The following is a 14,528-nucleotide window of genomic DNA, read 5'->3' on the forward strand; positions in this document are numbered from 1 at the left end:
GTGGGGGAGGTGAAGCATCTAGTGAGGTATTGATTCTTTAAAGCATAGATTTTCTTGCATTTCTATGTTCTGTGGTTAATGGAACAGTACAGGTGGGAAAGAAATCTGATAAGACTCAGAATAGTGGTGGATGTAGCATCAAGGAATTTGGGTTTAGTGGGAATTAAGATTAGGAATGCTAGAAGTGTGGCTTGGAGGGCATTTTGCTCATCATTTGGGAGGGAAACTGGTCTGATAGTGGTGTGGAGAATGCTGAAGAAAATGAATGGTGTCAGAGGTTATAACTAGATTCCAGTGTTAGTCGAGAATGGAAATTTGGCTACAATAGATAAAGGAAAGGCAGAATGTCTGGGAAACAGGTTTGCAAAGATACGTGGACTAGACAGTTTAGGGGATGAGTATATTAAGAGACGACAGCATATTTTGATGGACAGTGGGAAGATTTGTGATAAGCAAGCGATGTTTGAGAGTGCCATAGATAATGACATTATGTTGGCTGAACTGAAATTTGCTGTCAATAGTACAAGTACTACAGCCCCAGGACGAGATATGGTTAGGTATCATATGCTCCAGCATCTGCCTGAGGCAGCCCTAAAGAAATTTCTCGAGTTTTAAAATAAGGTCTGAAAGCAAGGAATGCTCCCAGGAGACTGGAAAGGGCTTTGGTGCTGCCTATTGTTAAACCTGGGAAGGATCCGACACTGCCAGGTAGCTACAGGTCAGTGTTCCCTCTAATTTGTAATGACCAGAGTGCGCAAAAATCTTGTGCTGTGCAACTTTTTGCCCAGTGACAGCAACATGTGCGCACTGAATTTTAGCATTCATTTTAACAGTTAGCAAAACACTGTCTATAAGAAGTTTAATCTCCTCTGGGTTTGATTGTTTTCGCTTGTTCATCTGCACTCTCACAAAACCTACACCACAATTTCTGCTGTTTCATTAAGCTATTCCACTTTGTGAATTAACAGGTTTTTATTGCACTTCATGCCTTCTGCTTCTTCGAAACTTATTCAATAAAAACCGTCTAAATAAGCCAGTTCTAAAATTTGCAGACAAATCAGCACAAACTCCACGTTGTCAACACCGTCTGCATCAGAAACCGGAAGAGGAAATATGGTTGTGTTTGATTGTGAAATATACTTAACATGCCAACGAGGTAGAGGGTGACAACCTTTTGTGCACAGTTTAAATTCCTTTGTGTGCTAGTAGCAAAAGAGGTGTGTGTGTGTGTGTGTGTGTGTGTGTGTGTGTGTGTGTGTGTGTGCACATGTATACACGTTAGAGGGAACATTGCCACAGATTTATTGCTGTCACTTCTTCATTATGTAAAATAATGGAAAATGATAGTAATAAGGCTGATGTTTGTCTTGGAGAAGAGAGAATTACTTAGTTGCTACTAATGTGGGTTTTCTAAAGGGAGATCTACATTTGATGTCCCTGTATGATGTTCAGAAAGCTTTTACAGTGAAAGAACCAGTAGTTGCAGTGTTTTCAGCCATTGAAAAAGGTTATGATAAGTTATGGAGGGAGGGGCTTCTGATTAAATGCAGTAAACTTGTTATGGATGGTAGGTTTTACAACTGGTATTTTTGTTCAAAGGTTTATTTGTTATCAAGGTATGTATATAGTATATAACTCTGAGATTCTTCTTCTCCAGATAGTCATGAAACAAAGAAAAACCATGGAAGTCAGCTCAGAGAGAAACAGAAAACCCTCCCCATCCCACACAAAAAAGAATGGCAACATGCTCATCAACCCCTAAACCCCACTTCCCCTGCATGAAACGCAATAAGAACATCGACTCCCAAATCCCCCTCTCCCCGCCCAAAAGCCTAACAAAAACATAGCAAGAACATAGAACCCAAAACCACTCCATGAATGAAATGAAACAAGAACATTGACCCCCTCCCAGACTCCCACTCCCCACACAAAAAAACGAGAAAGAACAGGTGAAAACACAATATAAAAACTGTAAGACTGAAAAATATGTTCATAGTCCAAATCTATAGACACAGAAAAGTTTGGTAACATACTCTAACATCTTGAAAGAGAGAGACTCAGAGGCCTACCATCTGGGCACAGGCATAGGCCACACAGTCTCCCTGTCCAGCAGCAGAGTGATCCCACCAGCCATCAGAAGGCAGACAGTGTCCCTCCTCATTTGCCTCTATTTCAATCTCCCTTGTTGCTTTAATCGGTGAAGAATGGAAGCCTTAATCAGTGAAATGGAGTTGAACATCAGCTCGCAGCCCATTCCGCAGCCTCCTCGTCTCAAGTCTCATGCTCACTGTCTCCTGGAATCCTCTCGGAGACAGCAAAGCGCTGGATCACCCAAACAATCTCCAAGCTGCAAATTGCAGGCACCAACGGTTCCAGAAACTCATTCAAGATGAAAAACAGATGTAAAAGAGATGAAATAAATAGGCTCATTGTCTATCCAGAAGATGTTGGCCGAGGGAGCATTGTACACTGATGCCTCCCTGACTGGAAGAGGGATTAATTTCATCATTGGGATACCCACACACCCAGATACAAAATAAAGATCAGTGTAAACTTAAAGTAGAAAAGTTACATCTTAATTTGAGATGAAGCCTCAAAAGATTCTACAGCTCAAATAGTCAAAATGAAACCAAACAATGAGGTCTAAAATACCCAAACCCTTGAAGCGACATGCCTTTCGTTATCTTGGTCCATTGGAAAAACAAAAGCTGGGTCTAATCAGACCTTAGCTGGGTCACCATAGGTGAGGGTGTCTAATGTCTAATGAAACAGCAAAAGACCCCGTGTTGTATTACTGATGATGTGTCCCGGTGCACACCAGGTTAGTAAAACCAAGTAGTGTTGGGCCAGGTTAATGAAAGGTGTGGGCCAGATCAAAGTGCCAGGGTCAAGTGACACTGAATCACCTGTATTGAGATCAAGAAACACAAGAGGGGTAATTTTCCTGCCACCCACATAATTACAGCCTTACCCTAACCCTGGCCTTCACACTCCAAGCAACCCTTGCCGACCGTTTAGAGCAGCCTTTCTCAACATTTTTGGCCTAGAGGAACCCTTGAAATAATTTTCAGGTCTCGGAACCCCTGCTTAAAAATGATTATATCTAGAGCTCATGGTATGTTAGTGTGATCAGTAAATTGTAGATAGAATAATCCAAAAATAATTGTCAATGGTCTTTTGAGTAGAGAATGAATTTGTAGCCAACCTTTCTTGAAAAAAATGGTTAAGCTTAGCTTACCTTTCTTGAAATTACTCTTTTTCTCTTTCATAAATTTAAAAAACTCTCAAGGCAAACATAATAAATTTCTCAATTCTAGGTTGAACTTGAGATAATCTTGAGATAAGATTTCACCTTCAACTGAAATGAGGCAATTTCTATCATTGCTCTTGATGCTTGTTAAACAAGAAAAAGCTTGCTCACACATGTAAGAAGTTGAAAACTGCGGCAAAATGTTCATTGCTTTCCTATGAATGGCAGGATACTCTTCTTTCACAGAAGTCCAGAACTTGTCCAGGGGCAGGTCAGTATATCTCATCTTGAGTGCATAATCAGAGTGCAGCTCACAAAGTTCTTCCTCTTCTCTCAAAGTCAAGTTCTTAGGTTGAACAGAAGATTCAGGAAAAGGGCCCCACACCAAGTCTTACCGTTGTGTTGAAAGGGAGGCAAAATACTGTTCAATTTTGTTCTGCAGTTCTTCCAGGTGGTTTTCACTAAGACTTGAGACTTTCTGATATCCTTCCTCACTCTCAAGCCCAAGCAGCAGTGGAAACATTTCAAAATTTCCTTTTGCAGCATTACTTTTCCAAAGATTCAGTTTCCTTTTAAATCCAAAAACCTTGTCACCTGAAGTCAAAATATTTTCTCCAGAGACTTGTTCAACTGATTCATATGATGAAAAATGTCTGTTAGGTAGGCTAGTTTCTGCAGCCATTCTTCATCTTCAAAGCACTTAACAAAATCTGGCACACTATTTTCTTGAAAGTCCTCCTGCAATTCAGCTCTGAGATGGCATGCGCTGGTGACGCACTTTCTCTGCAGGAGAGCACGCGGCTTCCAGGAGACAGCATCAGCCATGCTGCTTTGAGAGAGCTGCCTTGCTTTTGCCGAGAGCTGTTAAGGTATGGGGTCTAACCTCATCCAGACCGGGTGCTCTAGCTGTGAGGGGGACTGGTCCCCATCCTATCACGGTGGGTGACAGGAGGGTTCAGGGAAGTAGAGGGCCAGAAGTGTTCTTTGGACCTAGGTGGGTGACAAGGGGGTTTCAAGGAAGTGGATGGGCCAGAAGTGCTCTTTGGACCCAGGCCTCAGGATACCAAGCGGGAGAGGGTCCCACACAACATGAGCCATCTCTCAGGGATGCCCACCATGTCCTTCCGTGATGCTCCAAATCGTTTCTTGTACAGGCTGCTCTTGCACACCTTTCCTTGCCTTTGTCTGCGGACCAGACTCGTCTTGCATATAGCAGCGGAGTAGGTCTCCAGTGGAAATCTCTTTAAGCAGGAGTCCTTCCCCTGTACATTGGGGACCTGGGGTGCAAGGTGTTGCACAGGGCAGGTTCACTGACACCCCATCCACCTGTCCATTCTGTGTCCGGGAGGAGTCAGTGTACCAGGATTATATGGCGTGTGAAAGGTTGCAGTCCCTGTTTGAGTATCTGAAGAGTCTATTGCTCAGGTTCTAGTTGCACTTTGGCCCCGCGCTCCTCATATACGGACACCCAATACGGAAGGGGGTGGGTCACGAGGAGAATCCACTTGTGGGCTTGCTCCTGGGCCTGGCCAAGATGGCCATTCACGGGTCCAGGTGGCAGAAAGTCGAGGGCTCTGCCAGGGCAACAGCCTGCCCCTCTTCTGGGGATTCGTGCCCAGCTGTTCTTGGAGAAGGAGCATGTGGTCACATTGGGGGATTTCTGGGAGCAGTGCCCCCCCCCAGGTAACTGACCATTTTATAGACAGTAGTAATCATATTTAAATTTGAATTTATGCACTGTCCTGTAAATACTTAATGTTTGTACTTTGTGTATTTGTTGTGTAAATAAACTGTTACAGTTTTGTTTAAAAAAAGACAGACTTTTTTGTGCCTGTTGTTGCACTAGTGCAGTGAAATGACTCAGAACATTGTAATTCTTCATCGCTCACCTTATCAGAATTGTCTGTAGGCCTAGAATTCTCCTCTTCCATCTCACACCTCCTCTTCAAAAATCACCACACTGGACTGTCTGTAGAATGAAAATTTCCCTTACTCACTCTTCCTTCAGTTAGTCCTGACGAAGGGTCTCGGCCTGAAACGTCGACTGCACCTCTTCCTACAGATGCTGCCTGGCCTGCTGCGTTCACCAGCAACTTTGATGTGTGTTGCTACTACACTGGTAGTTTGTTCGCTCCATAGGTTAGTTGGTGGCTTGAAAAGGGAAGTGGATTGGGTGGATAATTAGGGAATATGTGCAGGAGTATGGTCTTGGGGACTTGCGGATTAGCCTAACAGTGGCCTGGCCAAGAGCTCTCCACCTTGGAAACTTCCAGATGTGGCAATAGATTTGATGTTACTGGGAGATAGACGTGATGAGAAGTTGTCAGCAGTGTCTTTCCTTTTTGCTTATTTTTACAGATGGTTCTAAAGACTCTGTTAATAACTGGTGGGTTCTGCGATATTTATCCCCTGGTTTAATGTTGAGGTGGGGAAAAGGCTGACAGATGGGTTGTCTGTCTATGCAGCAGAATTTATGGCCATTATCATTAGCTTGCTATGGGTTGTACAAGTTAAGCTAAATAGACTTGAAATCTACTCAGATTCTTCCTTGGTATTGCAGAGTTTGGAATCAAAGCATTCAAGTAGACTTGATCTATTGATGGAAGTGTATTGTAATTTATATGTTCTGGAGAATAGTTGTACAGTTTTGTTGTGTAGCTACACGTGAGCGTGTAACGGGTAATGAAAGGGCAGATGATACAGCAAAACAGGCACTTACTACTTTAGAGGTAGATATTATAGTCAATATAGGAAAGTATGAAGCCAAAACTTGTATTACGTTGAGTGGAATTGGAAAATGGCAGAAATTGTGGCATAGGAGTGGGACAGGGAGTGGGATTACAATTTATTTCCATCAGTTTAGGGCAGGCACCTTTGGGAAGGAATAGGAGGGAAGATATGTGGTTGGCAAGACTGAGGTTTAGACATATGGGTTTGCACTCCACTTTGGCACTTGTTGGTAAGTATGGGAATGGGTGGTGTGTTTTTTATAAGGCTGGTCCCAGAGGTAATGGAAGATGTGATCATGGTGTGCCATAGATTTTCGTTGGAATGGAGGAAACTGTTTGGGAGTTATTGGGTAGATCTGGGGTGCCTAGTTTGCAAGATATTCTGACACCTGAGGCAGGGATGATTAAGTCGTGTGGGGCCCCGGTGAACTTTTTAACTAAAACAGGTTTGGGAGGCAGGATCTCATGTCGGGAGGCAGGATCTGATGTCTGTCATGGCTCCCGTCACACTCCATTACAGTAGGAGGCGGTAATGCACCCCCCCCATTAGCACAAAAGAAGAAGAAGAGGTGATTTTCCAATTATCGACAGTTCCTCTCCCCTTACCGAGTTCCTCCAGCATATTGTTACTGCTTGCAGGGTAGGTTAAACTCAACATTTGCAGTTTCTGTAACGTAAAAACTCTGCTCAGGGCACGAAAGTTTCAGTTACTTGTAAAGAATCTCCTGTGCCTCTATCCTCCTCCCCCCACAACTGTTCATGCTGGCCTTTGCTGCATAGCGACCAAGGAACTCTATAGATAAGTCATTCATCCTAACTTTAAACAGTTGTAAGTTATTTCAAACTCCAAAGGAAATATGTTTAAATGGATTACAGCACCTGTTGTTTCTGAAGTGGGACACAGTCAAATAAGTTTACTTTATTTATTCTGTGAAGAATAAGGACTGGGAGTTAACAGATTATTTAATCCTTATGGTATTATCAGCGCAGTGTTCTTTTTGAATAACTCAGTTCAGTAATTGGCAGACCTATCTTTTACACTACGCAGCACAATGGAGTGTGCAAGTCGTCTATGTTTGGAGTGAGTTCCGGAGAGTTCTTACTAAGAGACTGCCTACAACAAATTTCGGATTGTTTATTTAACTGAATAAGCAACTTTCAGCAAAAGTTTTGTTGTGTAAAGGTGTCTTTAAGTACATCACGTATCCATATATCATGTGGTATGAATTTTGATGCATTGTGGAACCAGATACTGCCTTCAATAATGCAGTGACACCCAGTGGAGACCATGCAAGCGCTGTTATTCTGAGGAAATGAAACAATATCTGAAGACTGGGCAACTGGCAATAGCAAAAGGGCAATGGGAAATGCAGCAGTTAGAGAAATCTTACTAAATGTACCCAGGAAAGTGTGGACAAAAACCGTGGGTGTGTGGAAGTGATACTTGAGGAAAATATAGCTGGATTTAGATTAGGATAAAGTTCAAAACATCAACTATTTAAGATGAAATAGAGTTTAGAAAAAAAAGTAACTGTGTATGACTGCTCTGGCTGTGCTCTGTCTGTACTCTGTCAGTAAATCAGATGATCCTAGTATAAGCAGTATTTGGTGCCATTTTCAAGTTAGATCATGCCATTTGGGAAGGTAAGCTACACACTTCTTCTTGTGAGTCATCTTCTTTATGGTGACACAACTTCAGTACAAAGACAGAGAGGATGATGTCAGTTCCTGTGTAATATTCTTCTTGGAGCTCTGCGGGGGAGTTATGACGACGTCATCTGGGACACTTGGGATGCCTGCAGTGGGAGGCTTGCAAGATTATTGAAATCCTTGCCGTCACTAAAGCTCTCTGTCTCATTGTCTCCAACCTGGAACCACTAGCTTCTATTTAACGAGTACCTGACCAAATCCCTGAACAATGCTGGATAAACCTGTGATGTATCCCTCTCCGCCATTGCTGCTTTTTTCCTACCTTTCTCCCTCCTTCCACACACACCTGGAAACTAGCCATGCTCCTGATATTGCCCTCAGTCACCACTGAGCTTTGTCACAGTGGGATGCTGACAAATATGGCCATTGATCAATGCATCCAGGCCAGCCAAGCACTGGACTTTCATGACAACCCTCTGATGGTGTACTCTGAGGATGCACTGTGTTGCTGAAAATCTTAGAATGAGAGGGGATGGGATGGAAGGTCATCTTGGCATTGCAGATTGTATTTTCTTCAAATGTGTTTCATTTCAGCTTCCGCGTAGAACTTCTGCAGGAAGCTTATAGGCAATAAGGGAAGGAAGAGTTTCATTTGAGGTGGAGGATTGCACTGGCCAATACAACAAGATTGATGGAAATACTGATTACAGAGCTAAGTCTGGAAACCAAGAACTCTTGGGCACCTGGGAAGCTCTGCCCCAGAAAGATTGACACCCCACATCACATTTCCAATGGCACATGAATGAGGACATTACTCCATCACAACCTGTCACATGGGCTTCTACACCTGCCTCAGCACTGAGGAAATTTGAACCAATTGTACAAACAACATCCTTTGTGAGACTCACCATTTCTTGACTTTCTCTTTATGGTCTTCGCATGTTTTAACAGGTCATCCTTCTTAAAATTTGGCCCCACTGTCCAACATCCTGAATCTAATGTTCTATACTGTTTGTTTTTGTCTTTAAGAGTGCTTTCTTGTTGTCAGTAGAATGGATTGGCCTATCCCTTCTTTACAGGATTTTATATTCAATATCTGCAAAGTCTCTACCTGTGCTGATGTTTCAGGCTGAGCTCCGTCCGAGATCCTGATGAAGGGTCTCAGCCTAAATGTTCTCTCTGTAGATGTTGGCTGACCTGCTGAGTTCCTCCAGCATTTTGTGTGTGTTGCTCCCATTGAAGTTAGTCATCAAGGTGATTCAGTTTTGCTCTGAGTGTGCCAGTCCAGATTTTGGCTCTCAGAAGAAAAGAATGTTTGAAGATTACGGCCTTAAACCCAGCATAAATCTCCTGGTTTGCTGGGCAGCAGTGGTTCCTGCCATCCTGTATGCTTCTGAGGCATGGACTAGTTCAGTAAGCACCTTAAAGAAAACTAGAGAAACTCAATAAACATGGACTCTATAAAAATTGTGCAAGTCCCTGTTAAAACAGGTGAGTGGGAAGGCCATAAGGGGCCGTGAAATTTCCTTGGCAAATGGGATCAAGGAGACTCCCAAGGCATTTTATACCCATATTAAGAAAAGAAGGATAACTAAGGAGAGGGTAGGTCCACGCAATGATAAAGGAGGGAATTTGTGCTTGGAGTCAGAGCAAGTATTAAATGAATACATTGTTTTAGCATTCACAGAGAGGATTTTGAGGTTAGTGAGGACAGAGTTGGGCATGGTAATGTGCTGGGACGTTTTGAGATTAAGGAGAAGATAGTGTGGGTCGCCTGAAAAACATTAAGGGCCTGATAGCATATTGAAAGGAGCAACTGCGGAGATTGCTGGGGCTTAAACAAAGATCTTTATGTCTTCTGTAGTAACAGGTAAGGACCTAGAGGACTGGAGAGTAGCCAACATTGATTCAAGAAAGGACGTAGGGATAATCCAGGTAATTATAGGCTAGAGAGCCTCATGTGAGTGGGAGGGAAGAATTTAGAGGATACTGAGAGATAGGATTTATGTGCATTTGGAAAGGCATGGCTTGCTTAGGGACAGTCAGCATGGCTTTATCCGTGGAATTTTCTGCCCAAGGAAGCAGTGGAGGCTACCTCGGTAAATACACCTAAGATAAGGTTAGGTATATTTTTGCACAGTAGGAGAATTAAGGGTTATGGGGAAAAGGCAGGTAGGTGGAGATGAGCCCATGGCCAGATCTGCCATGATCTTATTGAATGGTGGAGCAGGCTCAACGGGCCAGATGGCCAACTCCTGCTCCTATTTCTTATGTCCTTAAGTGTAGGGCAGGTCATGGCTTACAAGCTTGATCAAGTCTTCTTGACGAGGTGACCAAGGAATTCGATGTATGTATGGAGTGGAAGTTGTCTACATGGAGTTTAGTAAGGTATTTTATAAGGTCCTTCGTGGTAGGTTGTTTCAGAAGGCACAGTAAATATGCATGGGATTTAGGGAGACTTGCAAGTTTGGATTTGGAACTGGCTTGCCCATAGAAGTCAGAAAGGAGGGGGGGGGAAGGTTGTTTTTTTGGCAAGGGGTCTGTGATCAGTGGTGTCCTGCAAGGATTGGTGACAGGAACCACTTTTGTTTGTGATATATATCATGATATGGATGAAAATGTAGATGGACGAATTAGCAAGCTTTTTTTAGATTATGAGGACACTCAGTTCTCGTTTATTGTCATTTAGAAATGCATGCATTAAAAAATGATACAATGTTCCATGGTATGATATCACAGAAACGCAAGACAGACCAAGACTAAACTGACAAAAATCACATAATTACAACATATAGTTACAACAGTGAAAAGCAATACTGTAATCTGATAAGAGCAGACCATGGGCACGGTAAAAAAAAGTCTCAAAGTCCCGATAGCCCCAACATCTCACACAGATGGTAGAAGGGAGAAACTCTCCCTACCATGAGCTTCCAGCGCTGCAAACTTGCTGATGCAGCATCCTGGAAGCACCCAACCACAGTCCGACTCTGAGTCCGTCCGAAAACTTCAAGCCTCTGACTAGTCCTCCGAAACCGAGCACCGAGCACCATCTCTGCCGAGCGCTTCGACCCCACCCCGGCCTCCGAGCAACAGGCAAAGCCGAGGATTCGAGGCCTTCCCCTCCAGAGATTTCGGATCACACAGTAGCGGCGGCAGTGATAAAGGCATTTCAGAAGTTTCACCAGATGTTCCTCCGTGCTCTCACGTCTGCCTCCATCAAATCAGAATTGTGCATGGCATTCTACTTGACAGATTACAGATATTCATCACCGGAGAGGAGGCCGCGTGTACTGCATCGCGCCATCTTCTCCTCTCGCCTATTTTGCAGATGACACCAAGATAGATAGGGTTGTGGACAGGATAAAGGATTATTAAATGGCAGAATATAGGTCAGTTGGCCCCTTAAGGTTGTTATAGCCAGGGGTGGTAATGGGGACAAGCTCCCACTACCTATTAATTGCTCTCAGTGGCGTGCACTTCAAATAGCCTCTGACAACCAAGTCCAGCTCCTGGCCTTCATGTGTGGCTTAGCTACTAAGCCTGGCGGAACCATCTCTACTGACAGGAAAAGGGGCAAAAGCATCCACCTCCACAATGAAGGGAAATTCCAGGTTAGGTGCAACCAAAATGGGAACTGTTGTGAACCACTGTTTGAGCTCTGTGAAAGCAGCCTCTGCTTAGGTAGTCCAAACAAAAGGGCCAATGGATCTCTTGGTTAGAGCTGTCAGTGGAGCCACCACTGAGCTGAAGTTTCTGATGAACTTTCGGCAAAAGTTGGCAAATCCCAGGAATTATTGGACTTGTTTCACACTGATTGGTTGCAGTCAATCTCCGACTACCTGCTAGATTCTTAATAGGGTCTATCTTAGACTGCCATTAGAGATGATGAAGCCCAACAATGAAATGGTGGTTATGTGAAATTCAGACTTCTCCAGCTTGATTTAATTCCACGATCGAGAAGCTTCTTTAGGATATCACTGACTTGAGTGAGGTGGTCCTACATGAACTTCGAAAAAATTAGGATGTCATCCAAGTAGACGAAGGTGAACTTATGGAGAGCAGCCTGGAGCACATCCTTTATAAAGGCCTGGAAAACTGTTGGCACACTCACAAGGCCAAAGGGCATGACCAGGTACTCATAGTGCCCTGTTGGTGTGTTGAATGCCGCCTTCCATTCATTACCCTCCCTTACGTGAACCAGGTTGTGCACACTTCACAAGTGTAGCTTTGAGAATACTCTTGCCCCTTGGAGAATCTCAAAGGCAGTGTTCATGAGAGGAAGGGAGCGGGGAGAAGATGGCGGCGTGACAGCAGTGCGTGCGGCCACTTCAGTGATGATATCTGTTATCTGTCGAGTAGGAGACCGTGCACAATTCTGATTTGATGGAGACAGACATGAGAGCACGGAGGAACATCTGGAAAACTTCTGAAATGCCCGCTTTGCTGCCGCTGCTACTGTGTGGTAACCAGAATCTCCGGAGCTGAAGGCCCCGAAATCCTTGGCTTTGCGTGTTTCAGTGGCTGGGGAGAGGTCGAAGGTGCTCGGCAGAGGATGGTGCTCGGGAGGCTGCATCGGAGAGGCTGGTTGGAAGCTCGAAGTTTTCGGACGGATAGACTCAGTGTCGGCTGCTTCCAAGGTATCGGCAAGTTGACGGTGCCTGGAGGTTTATGGCAGGAAGTTTCTCCCTTTTGCCGCCTGCTGCTGGGGACTCGGGACTTTGAGACTTTTTTTACTGTGCCCGTGGTCTGCTCTTCATCAAATTATGGTATTGCTTTGCACTGCTGTAACTATATGTTATAATTATGTGGTTCTGTTAGTGTTAGTCTTTGATCTGTCCTGTTTTCTGTGATATCACTCCGGAGAAACATTGTATCATTTCTTAATGCATGTATGCATTTCTAAATGACAATAAAAGAGGACTGAGTGTTCTCATAATCTAATCTAAAAAGGGGTAACAAATCTTGACCGATTCAGCCCTCTATAATCAATGCAAGGCCACAGGCTCCCATCCCTCTTCTACACGAAGCAGAAGCCAGCACTGGCTGGAGAGGTGAAGGCCTGAATGAATCCCTCGGCAAGAGCCTCCTTAATATACTCCTCCATAGCGCTTCTCTCTGGGTCTGAAAGTGCGTATAATAGACCCCGTGGAAGACAAGTACCAGGCAGTAGATAGTAGATAGTAGAAGGATTGGTGCGGTGGAAGAGTCAAGGCCTTTATCTTACTGAAGACCTCTTCCAAACCCTTGATAGCGGAAGAGATTTCTACCAACTTGGGTGCTGCAATTACCCACAAACCTTCCTCTGAGGATGTCTCCTGAGACTCTGTCAGTAGCAGGGGCGATTCGGCAGACCTCAGAGTCTCCCCCATAGATCCATAAGAGTCTTGAGTCTTTAGTGAAAACCTAGGCCAAATCACAGCCCAAGCCTTCGTCTGTCTCCTCAGACATCAGCAACGAGGTGCAGCAAATGTCCCTGTGCTCCTGGGACTAGGTTCCAAGGATCTCTGTCTTCACCTTAAATGGGACATGGCAACTGGAGCCCTTTGGCTTTGCTGCTAGTGTTCCATACTACTTGGGCATCTCCTAGGATTGCTCGGTTTGTCTCCTGAATAGCCAGGTGCGCCAGACAAGCCTCAGCTGTTTAGCCAGACTTTGGGTTCTTGAGCTCGATGAGCCATTGCAATGTGTGCATGAGGCTGTGTGCTCTACAGCGTGGTGACAGCACAGTCACAGAATTCCGATGCATAGTTCATGGAAGGATGTTCCATGAAATAGGAAGAGGGACACAGTGCAGCTTTCCTCCTGAGTTCTAACACTCTCAGGTCAGTTTTCAGTATTCAATATACAAGCAGATGAAGATGACTCAGGGGAGTGCAGTCAGAAGCATGTCCATGCAACACAGTGACTGCAAACAACGTAACTTAATATAAGGAGTTTGCACAAATGTTTCTGCAGATGGCAAAGGCAGTCTTGTATGAACTGTTATTTTCCTAGGGCTAAGTCAAAGACATCCTAAACAGAAACAGTGGTGATGGAGGCTGAAATTATTTTGCCATCTATGCTGGGAATATGAGTAGGAAATGTGTTAAGATCTCACTGATGGATTTTGCAGGAATTATAGAGAAATTTAAAAGGCACGGTAGGAACAACTCGTACTCATTGACATAGAAGTAAGGTTAACATGGGGCTGGAGAAGGAGGCTTGAGATTCCTAGACTGGATCTCCCTCAGTACGAATTGGTATAAGACTTGCATCTAACCCACTAATCTCACCAAATTGGTCCATAGCCCCTACACACTGATCTTGTTCCCTTTGAAACCCTGATTTCATGAACCAACTCCCTCTCTAACATCCTGATTCCGCAAATAGCCTAAATCTAGCCTGGAATTCCCATTCTGGGAACCTAACCTCTCAACTGGATCTTGCACCCCCCACACACCTTCTGCAACCAACATCTGGTACATTCTCTCTCAGGATGTCAATCCTAGTCTTGCCCAAGAACTTTAAAGTCATAGAATACATAAACAGGCTTTTTGGCCCATCTAAGCAGCCTACTCCCATCGACTTGCCCTACCATCTACGTACCTATTCAAACCTCCCTTAAGTGTTGCAATCAAACTCGCATGCATCACTTGTGCTGGCAGCTCATTCCACACTCTCATGACCCTCTGAGTTAAGTTTCCCCTCATGTTCCCCTTAAACACCTCCGATCTTGGTGTCATCCGCAAATTTGTTGACCCAGTTAACCACATTATCATCCAGAATGTTAATATGGATGACAAACATCAAAGAACACAGCACCAATCCCTGCTGCACTCCACTAGTCAGAGGCATCCAGTCAGAGAGGCAACCATCTACTACTTCTCTCTGGCCAGTGTCCAATCTAATTTACTACCTCA

The sequence above is a fragment of the Mobula hypostoma genome, chromosome 16, assembly GCF_963921235.1.
Source record: "Mobula hypostoma chromosome 16, sMobHyp1.1, whole genome shotgun sequence".
Taxonomy (NCBI): domain Eukaryota; kingdom Metazoa; phylum Chordata; class Chondrichthyes; order Myliobatiformes; family Myliobatidae; genus Mobula; species Mobula hypostoma.